General features: G+C 49.3%; 1 protein-coding gene across 1 annotated transcript in view; it reads left to right on the plus strand.

Moving 5' to 3' along the window:
• The window catches only part of SSH1 (slingshot protein phosphatase 1), a 215078-nt gene that overhangs the window by 84697 nt on the left and 115521 nt on the right, over positions 1-14860 (plus strand). The gene's annotated exons all lie outside the window — the stretch shown is intronic.

Below are 14860 nucleotides of genomic sequence, written 5' to 3' on the forward strand. Positions count from 1 at the left end.
GCCTGTAACTGCACAGTATCGTGCAGGTTAGATCGGGCTGCTGTGCAGAGCCGGCCATAGGCATAGGCAAACTAGGCAATTGCCTAGGGCATTTGATATGCCTAGGGGCATCAGCAGCTTCTGCTGATTAAAATGATATGTGGCATGCCTATATTCTGTGTGTAGCAGTTCATATGCAGATACAGCCACAGTCTCACACAGTATATTGGCATGCTGCATATCATTTTAATCAGCAGAAGCTGCTTGTGCATCCTAGCCACATTGCAATGCAAAGAAGATGCATTTTCATTAAAAAAGGTGCCAGATGTTAGCATTGTGGCAATATTTATGAGGACACATCTGTATCCAAGTAGATGCAGAGGTCACAGTGTTAGTGGCAGTGTGATTGCTGTGTGCATGTGAGTGGGTTGGTTGTGCAGTAGTGTTCGGAATATGTGTAAGGAGCATTATGTGTGTCATGTAAAAATGCATTAATAATGTGCAACATGTGTAAGGGGCACTATGCGTGTCATTATGTGTATAAGGGCATTAATAATGTGCTGCATATGTGTAAAAGGGTACTACTGTATATGTGTCATTATGTGTATAGGGGCACTAATAATGTGCAGCAAATGTGTAGGGGGCACTGTGTGTGTCATTATGTGTATAAGAGCATTCATAATGTGCGGCTTATGTGTAAGGGACATTATGTGTAAAAGGGCATTAATAAAGGTTGTCATAATGTGTAAGGTGCATTATGTTTATAAGGACATTAATAATGCGTCTCCTATGTGTAAGGGGCATTACTGTGTGGAATTATGTGTATAAATGCATTACTAATGTGTGGTATGTGTATAAGGTGCTCTACTGTGTGGCGTTGCGTATAGAAAGGAAACTACTGTGTCATCTAATGTGAATAAAGAGCAGTAGGGTGTGGTGTAATGTGAATAAGGGACTCTACTGTGAGTAGTAAAGTTTATAAGGTAAAGTGATACTACTGTGGGATGTAATATGAATTATGAACACTATCGCATGATCAAATGTGAATGAAGTTGCAGTACTGTGTGGCGTAATTGGAATTGGAATTACTATTGTGTGGCCATGCCCCTTGCCAGCAAAAACACACCCCTTTATGGGCTATGCGCCAAATGTGCAAACTGTTCCTATTTAAAATATAGGGGGTACAAACAACAAAATTAGGACTGCTATGGGTGAGGGGTGATGGTGCTGGGAAAGAGGCGCAAGGTCAGAGGCTGAACCAGTGGTGGTGCTAGGGGCACCAGCCAAAATCTTGCCTAGGGCATCATATTGGTTAGGGCCAGCTCTGCTGCTGTGGCTGCATTTTTCCTTACTCTCCCCCCTCCCTCCCCTTCTGCTTATTGCTGTTTTCCTGTAGGGGAGGGTCTGTCACAGTTGTTAGGGGCTGCCATGGCCAGTAAAGGCTCCAAGGCAGCACAGAAACAGGGGCACCTTTTAGGTGAGGAAGGTGGGTCTGAAGCATCTGCTCAGCCCTCCTCAGAACCCCAGAGCGCCCCTGCATGGACGACACAACTCACCGAGGTTATGTCTTTGCTGACTAGGGAACTAAAGGCCTCTCGGGAAGATAGAGAGGCGGCCCGGTTCCGACAGCTTGTCCCGGCACCGGAGCCAGAACCTGCTTGGGTTGTCTCATTAGCAAAGTCAGTGGAAGGACTCTCTAGGGCGGTAATCCCTTCCCAAGTTCCGTCCTTTAGCCCCCCTCAACAGGCTTCTAAAAAGAGATTGCTAGCCTCTGTGTTGCAGGACTTTGACGATGATATGCCTCCATTAGATGAGGCAGGGTTAGATGTACAGGATATTCAGGATGTCGATATACCGGATACTGATGACGATCAGGTGTACAGGGACTCTGAACCAGTAGCTCAGGGTATAGAGGCTCTTATTACTGCTATTCGCTCAGTATTACAGGGTGGGAGACGGAGCAGGACGCCTTACGCCCTTCAAGGTTTGGCACCAACCAATGCTTGACCTTTCCAGTTTCGGAGGAGCTGGATGCGCTCATAACAGCAGCCTGGAAACATCCATACGCAAAATTTCAGGTATCAAGAAAATTTTTGTCTTTCTATCCTTTTCCCGCAGATAGCAGGAAACGTTATGAGACCTCTCCGATTGTGGATCCTTCGGTGTCTCATCTGTCCAAAAAGACGGTCCTGCCGGTTCCGGGAGTAACTTCGCTTAAGGAGGCGTCTGATAGGAAGTTGGAATCCACCTTGAAGACTATTTACTCGGCGGCGGGGGTATTACATCGCCCGGCGCAGGTAGGTTTGTTTGGTCAACAAGGCGATCGAAGCTTGGGCGGAGCACTTGTCCTCTGGAATTCGTGACGAATTGCCGGCGGAGCAATTGATACAGTGGGCGGAACACATCCGTGAATCAGCCCTTTATCTTTGCAAAGCGTCCAAGGACATCTGTATTCTCGGGGCTAGGATTTCCGCTTTAGCAATTGCGGCCCGCAGAGCTCTCTGGCTCCGGCAGTGGCAAACGGATACGGAATCCAAAAGGGCGGCAGAAGCGTTGCCCTTTACGGGTTAGGTTCTGTTTGGTAAGGATCTGGATGCCTGGATCTCTCAGGCCACCGGTGGTAAGTCGACTTATCTTCCTTCTGCTGCTCCAGCCACTCGCAGGCCATATAGGGGTCCTTCCTTTCGCTCCTTTCGTACCCCTTCCAGGTTTCGAGGCCAGGGGAGGAACTTCTACCTTCCGTGGCCATAGAGGTAGAGGCAGCGGCAGGGGTAGAGGGTCTGCAGCCTCAGCCCAGTCAGAGGTTAAGTCCTCTACCACTACCACCGCATGACGGGCTTCCCTCCCACCTGGGAGATCACAGGGGGGGAGCTCGTCTGTGGGATTTCAAGGAGGTCTGGGTACAGTCCTGTCCAGACGCTTGGGTCCGGGATCTAATCACTTGCGGTTACAAGCTCGATTTTCAGGAACAACCGCCCCAGCGTTTTTTTACCACGGGTTTGCCAGTTTCCGACAGAGTTGCCTTACAGGCAGCGGTCCAGAAGCTTCTATCTGCAAGGGTGGTGATCCCTGTTCCCTCTCATCATCGGAAGCAGGGCTATTACTCAAGCCTGTTTCTCGTACCGAAGCCGGACGGCTCAGTCAGGCCATTCCTGAACTTGAAGGATCTCAATCCGTATTTGAGGGTATTCAAGTTCAAGATGGAGTCCCTCTAGTCTGTTATTGCGGGGTTGGAGAGAAACGAGTTTCTGGCATCCTTAGACATCAAGGATGCATACTTACATGTTCCCATTTGGCCTCCTCATCAGGCTTTTCTCCGGTTCGCGATACAGGGCGCCCATTTCCAGTCCCTTCCTTTCGATCTCTCTTCTGCTCCCAGAGTATTCACAAAGGTCATGGCGGTCATGATGGCCCTACTGCGGAAGCAGGGTGTGACGATTGTTCCCTATCTGGACGATCTGCTAATAAAAGCAAGCTCGGCAGAACTGTTGCTTCAGAATATCTGGATGACACAGGACCTTCTGATTCGTCACGGGTGGATCCTGAATTTCCCAAAGTCTCACTAATGCCCCTCACAACGGCTGTTGTTTCTGGGGATGATTCTCGACACGGTCCGTCAGAAGGTTTTCCTTCCTCAGGGCAAGATCCTGTCTCTGCAGACACTGGTAAAGTCGGTTCTTCGAAACCGTCGGGTGTCAGTGTATCTGTGCAGTCGCCTTCTGGGAAAGATGGTAGCAGAGTTCGAAGCTCTTCCATACGGTCGCTTCCACTCTCGACCGTTCAGCTGTGTCTTCTACATCAGTGGTCAGGATCTCATCTGTTCCTTCATCAAAGGGTGACGCTATCTCCAAAGGCACGGTCGTCGCTTCTCTGGTGTCTCCAGTCGACGCATCTGTTGGAAGGAAGGCGGTTCGGTGTATGGGATTGGACTCTCCTCACCACGGACGCCAGTCTGCAAGGCTGGGGAGCAGTGACCCTGGAACATCGGTTTCAGGGGCATTGGTCAGTACACGAATCCGCTCTCCCCATAAACATTCTCGAACTAAGGGCGGTGTACAATGCTCTGCTTCAGGCGCATCACCTACTACACGGTCGAGCGGTCAGAGTTCAGTCCGACAACGCCATGACGGTGGCGTACATCAACCGTCAGGGCGGCACTCGCAGCGATGAGGGAGGTCACCAACATCCTTCTCTGGGCGGAGAAGTATGCTCTGTCCTTCTCGGCGATATTCATTCCGGGAGTGGACAATTGGGAAGCCGATTATCTAAGCCGACAGGATATGCACCCGGGAGAGTGGTCTCTACATCCCCAGGTGTTTTGGCAACTGGTCCGCCGGTGGGGAAAACCACAGATCGACCTCATGGCGTCCCGCCTGAACCATCAGTTGCCTCTTTATTACTCTCGGACGAGGGATCCGGCGGCGGCGGGCGTGGATGCTCTCACGGCTCCTTGGAATTTCCAGTTCGTTTACCTCTTTCCTCCTTTCCCGCTGTTGCCACGGGTTCTGCAGCGCATCAAGAGAAAACGCTCTGGTCCTCCTGGTGGCTCCGGATTGGCCACGCAGGGTTTGGTACTCAACCCTACACCTGTTGTCGGTAGCCGAGACTTGGCCCCTGCCACTACGAGACGATCTTCTACAACAGGGTCCTTTTCTTTATCCAAACTTACGCAGGCTACGTTTGACGGCGTGGCTGTTGAGAAAGCCATTTTGAAAAGGAAGGGGATTCCTCGTACGGTGATACCTACTATGCTTCGGGCTAGAAAGTCAGTCACATCGTCTCACTACTACCGCATTTGGAAGGCTTATGTAGCCTGGTGTGAACATCGAGAATTTTCTCCTTCCGTGTTTTGCTTAGCCCGCCTTTTTTTGCAGTCAGGTTTTTCAGCAGGCTTACGACTGGGTTCACTAAAGGTGCTCTTTCGGTTTTCTTCCAGAAAAAATTAGCCCTGCTGCCGGAAGTCCAGACTTTCTTTCAGGGGGTTCTTCGAATACAGCCTCCCTTCCGCCCTCCGACAGCGCCATGGGACCTCAATCTGGTCCTCTCCTTTCTGCAGTCTTCATTGTTTGAGCCCCTGGAATCAGTGGAGATAAAATATCTCACCTGGAAGGTGGTGGTTCTCCTGGCGCTGGCTTCAGCTAGACGGGTGTCAGAACTTGGGGCTCTCTCTTGTTGGTCTCCTTACCTGGTGTTTCATGCGGATAGGGCCGAGCTTCGTACTCGTATGTCTTTTCTACCTAAGGTGGTGTCTGATTTTCACATCAATCAGCCTCTGGTGGTTCCGGCACTCTCGGTGGACTCTCCGGATTCGAGATCATTGGACGTTGTCAGGGCGCTCAAGATCTATGTGGAGAGGACTTCAACTATTCGGAAGTCGATTCCTTATTTGTTCTTTACGATGCTGCTCGCCGTGGTTGGCCGGCTTCTAAGCAGACTTTGTCTCGATGGATTCGACTGACCATCAGACAAGCTTATTTGGCTGCTTCTCGGGAACCTCCATCTTCGATTTCAGCGCACTCTACGCGCTCTGTGGGACCTTCGTGGGCGGCTGCCCGTGGGGTCTCCATGACTACTTTATGTCGGGCGGCTACTTGGTCGGGCCGACATACGTTTGTCAAATTCTACAAGTTTGACACGTTTGCGGCCTCTGCATCGCAATTTGGCCGAGCGGTTTTACAGGACTCTCAGCGCTCTGCCACCCGTTTTGGGAGCTCTGGGCCGTCCCCATTGTAACTGTGCTCCAGTGGCCCCTAGTGGATGAAGGAGAAATCAGATTTTGGTACTTACCGATAAATCCCTTTCTCCGATTCCATAGGGGCCACTGGACGCCCACCCAGTGCTGTTTCCTCCTTTTTTGCTTAACGGTTGGCAGATCACTATGTGACTGCTTGTTTGGTTCAGTTTTACCTTTTTATTAGGTTAAGTTCCAGGGTTGTTTTGTGTTATCCTGGTTTACATGGCGGCGTTAACCTCCTCTACCTTCAAGTTTGTTTATTACAGCTCTCCTCGGGCACAGTTTTACGTAGACTGGCTTGGAGGAAGGACATAGTAGGGGAGGAGCTAGCCACAGTGTTAGATTTTTTAAAGTGCTAGCTCCCAATTACTGCCTACTATTTCCCCATTGTAACTGTGCTCCAGTGGCCCCTGTGGAATCGGAGAAAGGGATTTATCGGTAAGTACCAAAATCCTGATTTTCCCCTCCACCTCAGGAGTTGAACAGTCTCTTGGAGGGAGTCTGATTTAACCTGAAAAGAAATTTCAGATTCCCAAATGGAATTCAGGCAGCTTACCTTTTTCCAATAGGTGGGAGTCACCCCTCATTTTAGACAGGGCCCTGTCAGAAAAGAGAAAAGGTGTTTCTCCATGCGCCTGGAATGGCTTCACTTAAGGAGCCGACAGACCGCAAGTAAGTGAGGTGATCTATTGATGTGGCCAATAGGACACTACTCAGGCCTACCATTGTCTGTGCGTGGGTGAGTAGTGCTATTGAAAAGTGGTCAGAAAACTTGTCATTAGACATTGACACAATAGATGGAGACGAGATACTCCTAACGTTAGGTCATATCAAAGACGCTGCTGCGTACGTACTAGAAACCATGAAATATATTGGTCTCTTGGGATCAAGAACCGCTACCATGGCAGTATCGGCTCGGAGGGCGTTGTAGATTCGCCAGTGGAATGCTGATGCAGATTCCAAAAGAAATATGGAGGCTCTCCCGTATAAAGGTGAGGCCTTGTTTGGTGATGAGCTGTATGCGTTAGTCTCGGCGGCTACCGCAGGTAAGTCGACATTCTTGCCTTCTGCTCCTGCACCAGCAAAAAAGACACATCACTCTCGCATGCAGTCCTTTCGGCCCAACAAATACAAAAAGGCCAAAGGTTCCACCTTCTTTGCAGGTAGGGGAAGGGGAAAAGGAAAGGAGTGCGCAGCGTCTCCAGGATCCCAGGAGCAGAAGTCAACCCCTGCTCCTGCCAAATCTGCAGCATGACTCTGGGGCTCCCCTGCGGGAGTCCGCTCGGGTGGGAGCACGTCTGAAACTTTTCAGCCACATCTGGATTCAATCTGGCCTGGACCCATGGGTCTTACAAATAGTGTCCCATGGGTACAAACTAGAGTTTCAAGACGTCCCCCCATGCCGATTTTTCAAATCGACCTTGCCAGCTTCTCTTCCAGGAAGAGAGGCATTAACAACGGCAATTCAAAAATTATGTCAGGATCAGGTCATTGTCCTGGTAACCTTGTCACAGCAAGGAGAAGGTTTTTATTCAAGCCTCTTCGTAGTTCTAAAGCCGGACGGCTCAGTCAGACCGATTTTAAACCTGAAAAGTCTAAATCTCTACCTGAAAAGGTTTAAGTTCAAGCTGGAATCCCTGAGGGTAGTGATTTCCAGTCTGGAGGAGGGGGACTTCATGGTGTCAGTAGACATAAAGGATGCTTACTTGCATGTTCCCATTTATCCTCCTCACCAAGCTTATCTGAGATTCGCAGTACAGAATTGCCATTACCAGTTCCAGATGTTGCCGTTCTGACTCTCCACGGCACCAAGGGTATTCACCAAGGTGATGGCGGAGATGATGGTGCTCCTTCGTCACATAGGAGTCAGTTTAATTCCTTATCTGAACGATCTCCTGATAAAAGCGAGATCCAGGGAACAGTTGGTGCAGAACATAGCACTCTCCCTGTCAATATTCCAACAACACGATTGGATCATGAATTTTCCAAAGTCGCAGTTGGAACCGACGACAAGATTGTCCTTTTTAGGGATGATTCTGGACACAGAAGTACGGAGAGTATTGCTTCCAGTGGAAAAGGCTCTGGAAATCCAGAAAATGGTCAAACAAATATTGAAACCAACAAGCATGTCGATCCATCAATGCATTCGGTTGTTGGGGAAAATGGTAGCGGCCTACGAGGCCATACAGTTTGGCCGATTTCATGCCAGAATATTCCATTGGGACCTGTTGGACAAGTGGTCCGGATCCCACCTACACATGCACCGGAAAATAATCTTGTCCCCCAAAGCCAGGATTTCGCTCCTGTGGTGGCTACACAGTTCTCACCTACTAGAGGGACGCATGTTTGGGATTCACGACTGTGTCCTAATAACTACGGATGCAAGTCTCCGAGGCTGGGGAGCTGCACACAGGGGGAAAGCTTGCAAGGAAAATGGTAGTCAGGAAGCCTGCCTTCACATAAACGTTCTGGAATTGAGAGCCATTTACAATGGCCTTCTACAAGCGGTACACCTTCTTTAAGATCATCCCGTGCAGATCCAATCGGACAATGTAATAGCAGTCGCGTACATAAACAGGCAAGGCGGAACGAAAAGCAGAGTGGCAATGGCAGAGGTGACAAGGATTCTCCTCTGGGCAGAAAGACATGTTAGAGCTCTGTCAGCAATTTTCATTCCGGGAGTGGACAATTGGGAAGCAGACTTCCTCAGCAGACACGATCTCCATCCAGGAGAGTGGGGCCTCCACCAAGAAGTCTTCGCAGAGGTGACAAGTCTTTGGGGAGTTCCTCAAGTAGGCATGATGGCATCTCGTCTAAACAAGAAGCTTCAGAGATATTGTTCCAGGTCGAGAGACCCTCAAGCAATAGCAGTGGATGCACTGGTGACCCAGTGGGTTTTTCGGTCAGTATATGTTTTTCCTCCACTTCCACTGATTCCAAAAGTTCTCAAAATAATAAGAACAACAAGAGTTTGAGCAATCGTCATTGCCCCAGACTGGCCAAGGAGGGCTTGGTTTCCAGATCTTCAGGAAATGCTCATAGAAGATCCTCGGTCTCTTCCTCCTCGAGAGGACCTACTACAGCAGGGGCCGTGTGTGTATCAAGACTTACCGCGGCTACGTTTGATGGCATGGCTGTTGAGAGTCGGATCCTATCTCGAAAGGGTATTCCCAAGGAAGTCATCCCCACTCTTATTCAGGCCAGGAAAGCAGTAACGTCTAAACATTACCACCGTATTTGGAGAAAATATGTGTCTTGGTGTGAATCCAAGAAGGGTCCTACGGAAGAGTTTGAGTTGGGACGTTTTCTCCATTTTCTGCAGGCTGGTGTGGATGCGGGCCTTAGATTGGGGTCAATCAAGGTCTAGCTTTCGGCCTTATCAGTATTCTTTCAAAAACAATTGGCTTCTTTTCCAGTAGTTCAGACCTTCGTGAAAGGGGTTTTGCACATCCAGCCTCCATTTGTGCCTCCAGTGGCACCATGGGACCTTAATGTGATGTTGCAGTTCCTTCAATCGAGTTGGTTTGTACCTCTACAGGAGATAGAGTTCAAGTTTCTCACTTGGAAAGTGGTGATGCTTTTAGCCTTGGCATCCGCAAGGCGGGTGTCTGAGTTGGGGGGCCTTGTCTCACAAGAACCCTTACCTGATCTTCCATGAAGATAGAGAGGAGTTGAGAACTCGCAAACATTTTCTTCCGAAGGTGGTTTCATCTTTCCACATAAACCAACCTATTGTAGTGTCAGTGGCTACTGACACGTTCACTGAGTCAAAGTCTCTAGATGTGGTTAGGGCATTGAAGATTTATGTCGCTAGAACAGCTCGGATACGGAAAACAGAGGCTCTGTTTGTCCTGTATGCTCCGAACAAGATTGTGTGTCCTGCTTCCAAGCAGACCATTGCGCGCTGGATCAGAGGTACGATTCAGCACGCTCATTCTTCGGCTGGTTTGCCGTTGCCGAAGTCGATGAAGGCCCATTCTACTAGGAAGGTGGGCTCGTCCTGGGCGGCTGCCCGTGGAGGGGTCTCGGCATTACAACTTTGCCGAGCAGCTACTTGGTCAGGGTCAAACACTTTTGCTAAATTTTATAATTTTGACACTTTGAGGACCTCAAGTTTGGTCAATCGTTGCTGCAGGGTCATCCGCACTTTCCCGCCCGTACTGGAGCTTTGGTATAAACCCCATGGTCATGAAATGGACCCCAGCATCATCTAGGACGTATGAGAAAACAGGATTTTAATCTCTACCGGTAAATCCTTTTCTCCTAGTCCGTAGAGGATGCTGGGCGCCCGACCCAGTGCGTACTTTACCTGCAGTTTTGTTCAGTTAGTTACACAAGTTGTGTTACATTTGTTTTCAGCATGTTGCTGTAAATGGTTCATGTCTGTTGGCGTGTGTTATGTTGAATGCCTTGTTGTGCGGCATGGTTGAGGTGTGAGCTGGTATGATTCTCACCGTTAGTGTAAATGTAAATCCTTTCCTCGAAATGTCCGTCTCCCAGGGCACAGTTCCTATAACTGAGGTCTGGTGGAGGGGCATAGAGGGAGAAGCCAGTTCACACCCTTGAAAAGTCTTAAAGTGCCCATGGCTCCTGCGGAACTGTCTATACCCCATGGTCATGAAATGGATCCCAGCATCCTCTACGGACTAGGAGAAAAGGATTTACCGTTATGTATTAAAATCCTGTTTTTTCATGGAGGAAGCAGGGAAACTTATTGCAGACTGTACTATACTCCACCCTTCCCTGATTTGATATCTTCTCCCTGTATTTTGCACTGTAATGTGATGTGATTGAAAGGCGTCTGTTCCAATCACAGTAAGCCTTATTCCCTGCTAACCATCTATAAAGCAGAGAATAAGTGAGTGCTGGTGTGTAGAGTTGGGAGTGACTTGTTGCGTACCACTTGGTTAGACAATTGGAACTCGTTTTTGATCTCTCATGTCAGAAACCTCATAGTTCTGCATATAACATTGTCTTATTTACAGGTTCTATAAAACCTGAACAGTCATTTAAAACATGGTAGGCAATGACAGAACCAAACATCAATGCACCTTGTAGCTACTTTCTGATGCCAATCGACCATCAATCCCCTCCTTAGAAAATGTATGTTACTTATGAAGTGCTGTAAGCTTGCAGCAGAGTAAGAGCAGGTAAGAAACCCCATTTCATTAATTGCCACCAGAGGGAAGGTGTTCGGGATAGCCTTTGTTATAGGATAGCCTTAAAGCTGACTGTGTATAAGGCAACCCTGCTTTTGCCACTTACTGATTATTTTAATGATTAAACAACAAAATTAAGCTTATGGATAAAGGTAAACTATACTATTCTGGAAACGTTTAGCTGCCTCTCTCAGTCTCAGAAGTAAAGCCAGGTATTTTCTACTTTACAGTAAAGAGGTGTCTGTCTATGAATTGTGAAGCAAAAGCCTGACTGGTGAGCCGCCTACTACATATTAGTAAAGAGTTGTCTGTCTGACCTATGCAGTTCGAAACAGACACTGGCGCATGCCCACCGGTCTCTGGACTCTAGGTCGACACCCATTGGTTGACACTAGAAATAGGTTGACATGGGTTTTTCACATTTCTCTGACGTCCTAAGTGGATGCTGGGACTCAGTAAGGACCATGGGGAATAGCGGCTCCGCAGGAGACTGGGCACAACTAAAAGAAAGCTTTTGGTCTAACTGGTGTGCACTGGCTCCTCCCTCTATGACCCTCCTCCAGACTTCAGTTAGAATCTTGTGCCCGGCTGAGCTGGATGCACACTAGGGGGCTCTCCTGAGCTCCTAGAAAAGAAAGTATATTTTAGGTTTTTTATTTTCAGTGAGATCTACTGGCAACAGACTCAATGCTACGAGGGACTAAGGGGAGAAGAAGCGAACCTACCTGCTTGCAGCTAGTTTGGGCTTCTTAGGCTACTGGACACCATTAGCTCCAGAGGGATCGAACACAGGACCCGACCTCGATCGTCCGGTCCCGGAGCCGCGCCGCCGTCCCCCTTACAGAGCCAGAAGCATGAAGATGGTCCGGAAAATCGGCGGCAGAAGACTTCGGTCTTCAACAAGGTAGCGCACAGCACTGCAGCTGTGCGCCATTGCTCCTCATGCACACCTCACACTCCGGTCACTGATGGGTGCAGGGCGCTGGGGGGGGGGCGCCCTGAGCAGCAATATTAATACCTTGGCTGGCAAAAATAAATAAAAAATAATCACAATATATAGTTTCAGAGGCTATATATGTGATAAATACCCCTGCCAGAATCCATAAAAAAAGCGGGAGAAAAGTCAGCCGAAAAAGGGGCGGGGCTATCTCCCTCAGCACACTGGCGCCATTTTTCCCTCACAGCTCCGCTGGAAGGATCGCTCCCTCGCTCTCCCCTGCAGTTTCAAGCTACAAAAGGGTAAAAAAGAGAGGGGGGGCACTAAATTTAGGCGAAGCAATATATATATATATATATATATATATATATATATATATATATAAGCAGCTATAAGGGAAAACACTCAGTTATAGTGTTAATCCCTGTGTATATAGCGCTCTGGTGTGTGCTGGCATACTCTCTCTCTGTCTCCCCAAAGGGCTTTGTGGGGTCCTGTCCTCTGTCAGAGCATTCCCGGTGTGTGTGCGGTGTGTCGGTACGGCTGTGTCGACATGTTTGATGAGGAGGCTTATGTGGAGGCGGAGCAGATGCCTATAAATGTGATGTCACCCCCTGCCGGGCCGACACCTGAGTGGATGGTTATGTGGAAGGAATTACGTGACAGTGTCGACTCCTTACATAAAAGGTTTGACGACATACCAAATATGGGACAGCCGGCTTCTCAGCCTGTGCCTGCCCAGGCGTCTCAAAAGCCATCAGGGGCTCTAAAACGCCCGCTACCTCAGATGGCAGACACAGATGTCGACACGGATACTGACTCCAGTGTCGACGACGATGAGACTAATGTAACTTCCAATAGGGCCACACGTTACATAATTGAGGCTATGAAAAATGTGTTGCACATTTCTGATGTTACCCCAGGTACCACAAAAAAGGGTATTATGTTTGGAGAGAAAAAACTACCAGTAGTTTTTCCTCCATCTGAGGAATTAAATGAAGTGTGTGAAGAAGCGTGGGCTTCCCCCGATAAGAAACTGGTAATTTCTAAAAGGTTACTAATGACGTACCCTTTCCCGCCAGAGGATAGGTCACGTTGGGAAACATCCCCTAGGGTGGATAAAGCGCTCACACGCTTGTCAAAGAAGGTGGCACTACCGTCTCCGGATACGGCCGCCCTAAAGGAGCCTGCTGATAGAAAGCAGGAGGCTATCCTGAAGTCTGTATATACACACACAGGTATTATACTGGGGTTCACTACGGCTGGCCGGCGGTCGGGCTCCCGGCGACCAGCATACCGGCGCCGGGAGCCCGACCGCTGGCTTACCGACAGGGTGGCGAGGGCAAATGAGCCCCTTGCGGGCTCGCTGCGCTCGCCACGCTACGGGCACTACGCGCGCCACACTATTTTATTCTCCCTCTATGGGGGTCGTGGACCCCCACGAGGGAAAATAAGTGTCGGTATGCTGGCTGTCGGGCTCCCGGCGCCGGTATACTGAGCGCCGGGAGCCCGACCGCTGGTATACAGAAGACCACCCTTATACTGAGACCAGCTATTGCTTCAGCATGGATGTGCAGTGCTGCAGCTGCGTGGTCAGATTCCCTGTCGGAAAATATTGATACCCTAGACAGGGACACTATATTGCTAACCGTAGAGCATATTAAAGACGCAGTCTTATACATGAGAGATGCACAGAGGGATATTTGCCGGCTGGCATCTAAAATAAGTGCAATGTCCATTTCTGCCAGGAGAGGGTTATGGACTCGGCAGTGGACAGGTGATGCAGATTCTAAAAGGCACATGGAAGTTTTGCCTTATAAGGGTGAGGAGTTGTTCGGGGATGGTCTCTCGGACCTCGTTTCCACAGCAACAGCTGGGAAGTCTGCATTTTTACCCCATGTTCCCTCACAGCCAAAGAAAGCACCGTATTATCAGGTACAGTCCTTTTGGCCCCATAAGGGCAAGCGGGTTAAAGGCGCGTCCTTTCTGTCCAGAGGCAGAGGTAGAGGGAAAAAGCTGCAGCATACAGCCAGTTCCCAGGAGCAAAAGTCCTCCCCCGCTTCCTCCAAGTCCACCGCATGACGCTGGGGCTCCACAGGCGGAGCCAGCTACGGTGGGGGCCCGTCTCAAAAATTTCAGCAATCAGTGGGCTCGCTCACGGGTGGATCCCTGGATCCTTCAAGTAGTATCTCAGGGGTACAAGCTGGAATTCGAGACGTCTCCCCCCCGCCGTTTCCTCAAATCTGCCTGCCCCTACTTCAACAAGGACGGGGTTACTATTCCACAATGTTTGTGGTACCGAAACCGGACGGTTCGGTGAGACCCATTTTAAATTTGAAATCCTTGAACACATATATAAAAAAATTCAAGTTCAAGATGGAATCGCTCAGGGCGGTTATTGCAAGCCTGGACGAGGGGGATTACATGGTATCACTAGATCAAGGATGCTTACCTGCATGTCCCCATTTACCATCCTCACCAGGAGTACCTCAGATTTGTGGTACAGGATTGACATTACCAATTCCAGACGTTGCCGTTTGGTCTATCCACGGCTCCGAGGGTCTTTACCAAGGTAATGGCCGAAATGATGATACTCCTTCGAAAGAAGGGCGTTTTAATTATCCCGTACTTGGACGATCTCCTGATAAAGGCGAGGTCCAGGGAGCAGTTGTTGGTCGGGGTAGCACTATCTCGGGTGGTGCTACAACAGCACGGCTGGATTCTAAATATTCCAAAGTCACAGCTGGTCCCTACGACACGTCTACTGTTCCTGGGGATGGTTCTGGACACAGAACAGAAAAAAGTGTTTCTCCCGGAGGAGAAGGCCAAGGAGCTGTCATCTCTAGTCAGAGGCCTCCTAAAACCAAAACAGGTGTCGGTGCATCACTGCACGCGGATCCTGGGAAAGATGGTAGCTTCCTACGAAGCGATTCCATTCGGCAGGTTCCATGCAAGAACCTTTCAGTGGGACCTGTTGGACAAGTGGTCCGGATCGCATCTTCAGATGCATCGGCTGATAACCCTGTCTCCAAGGACCAGGGTGTGTCTGCT

This window comes from Pseudophryne corroboree, chromosome 1 (assembly GCF_028390025.1).
Source record: "Pseudophryne corroboree isolate aPseCor3 chromosome 1, aPseCor3.hap2, whole genome shotgun sequence".
In the NCBI taxonomy this organism is placed as follows: Eukaryota; Metazoa; Chordata; class Amphibia; order Anura; family Myobatrachidae; genus Pseudophryne; species Pseudophryne corroboree.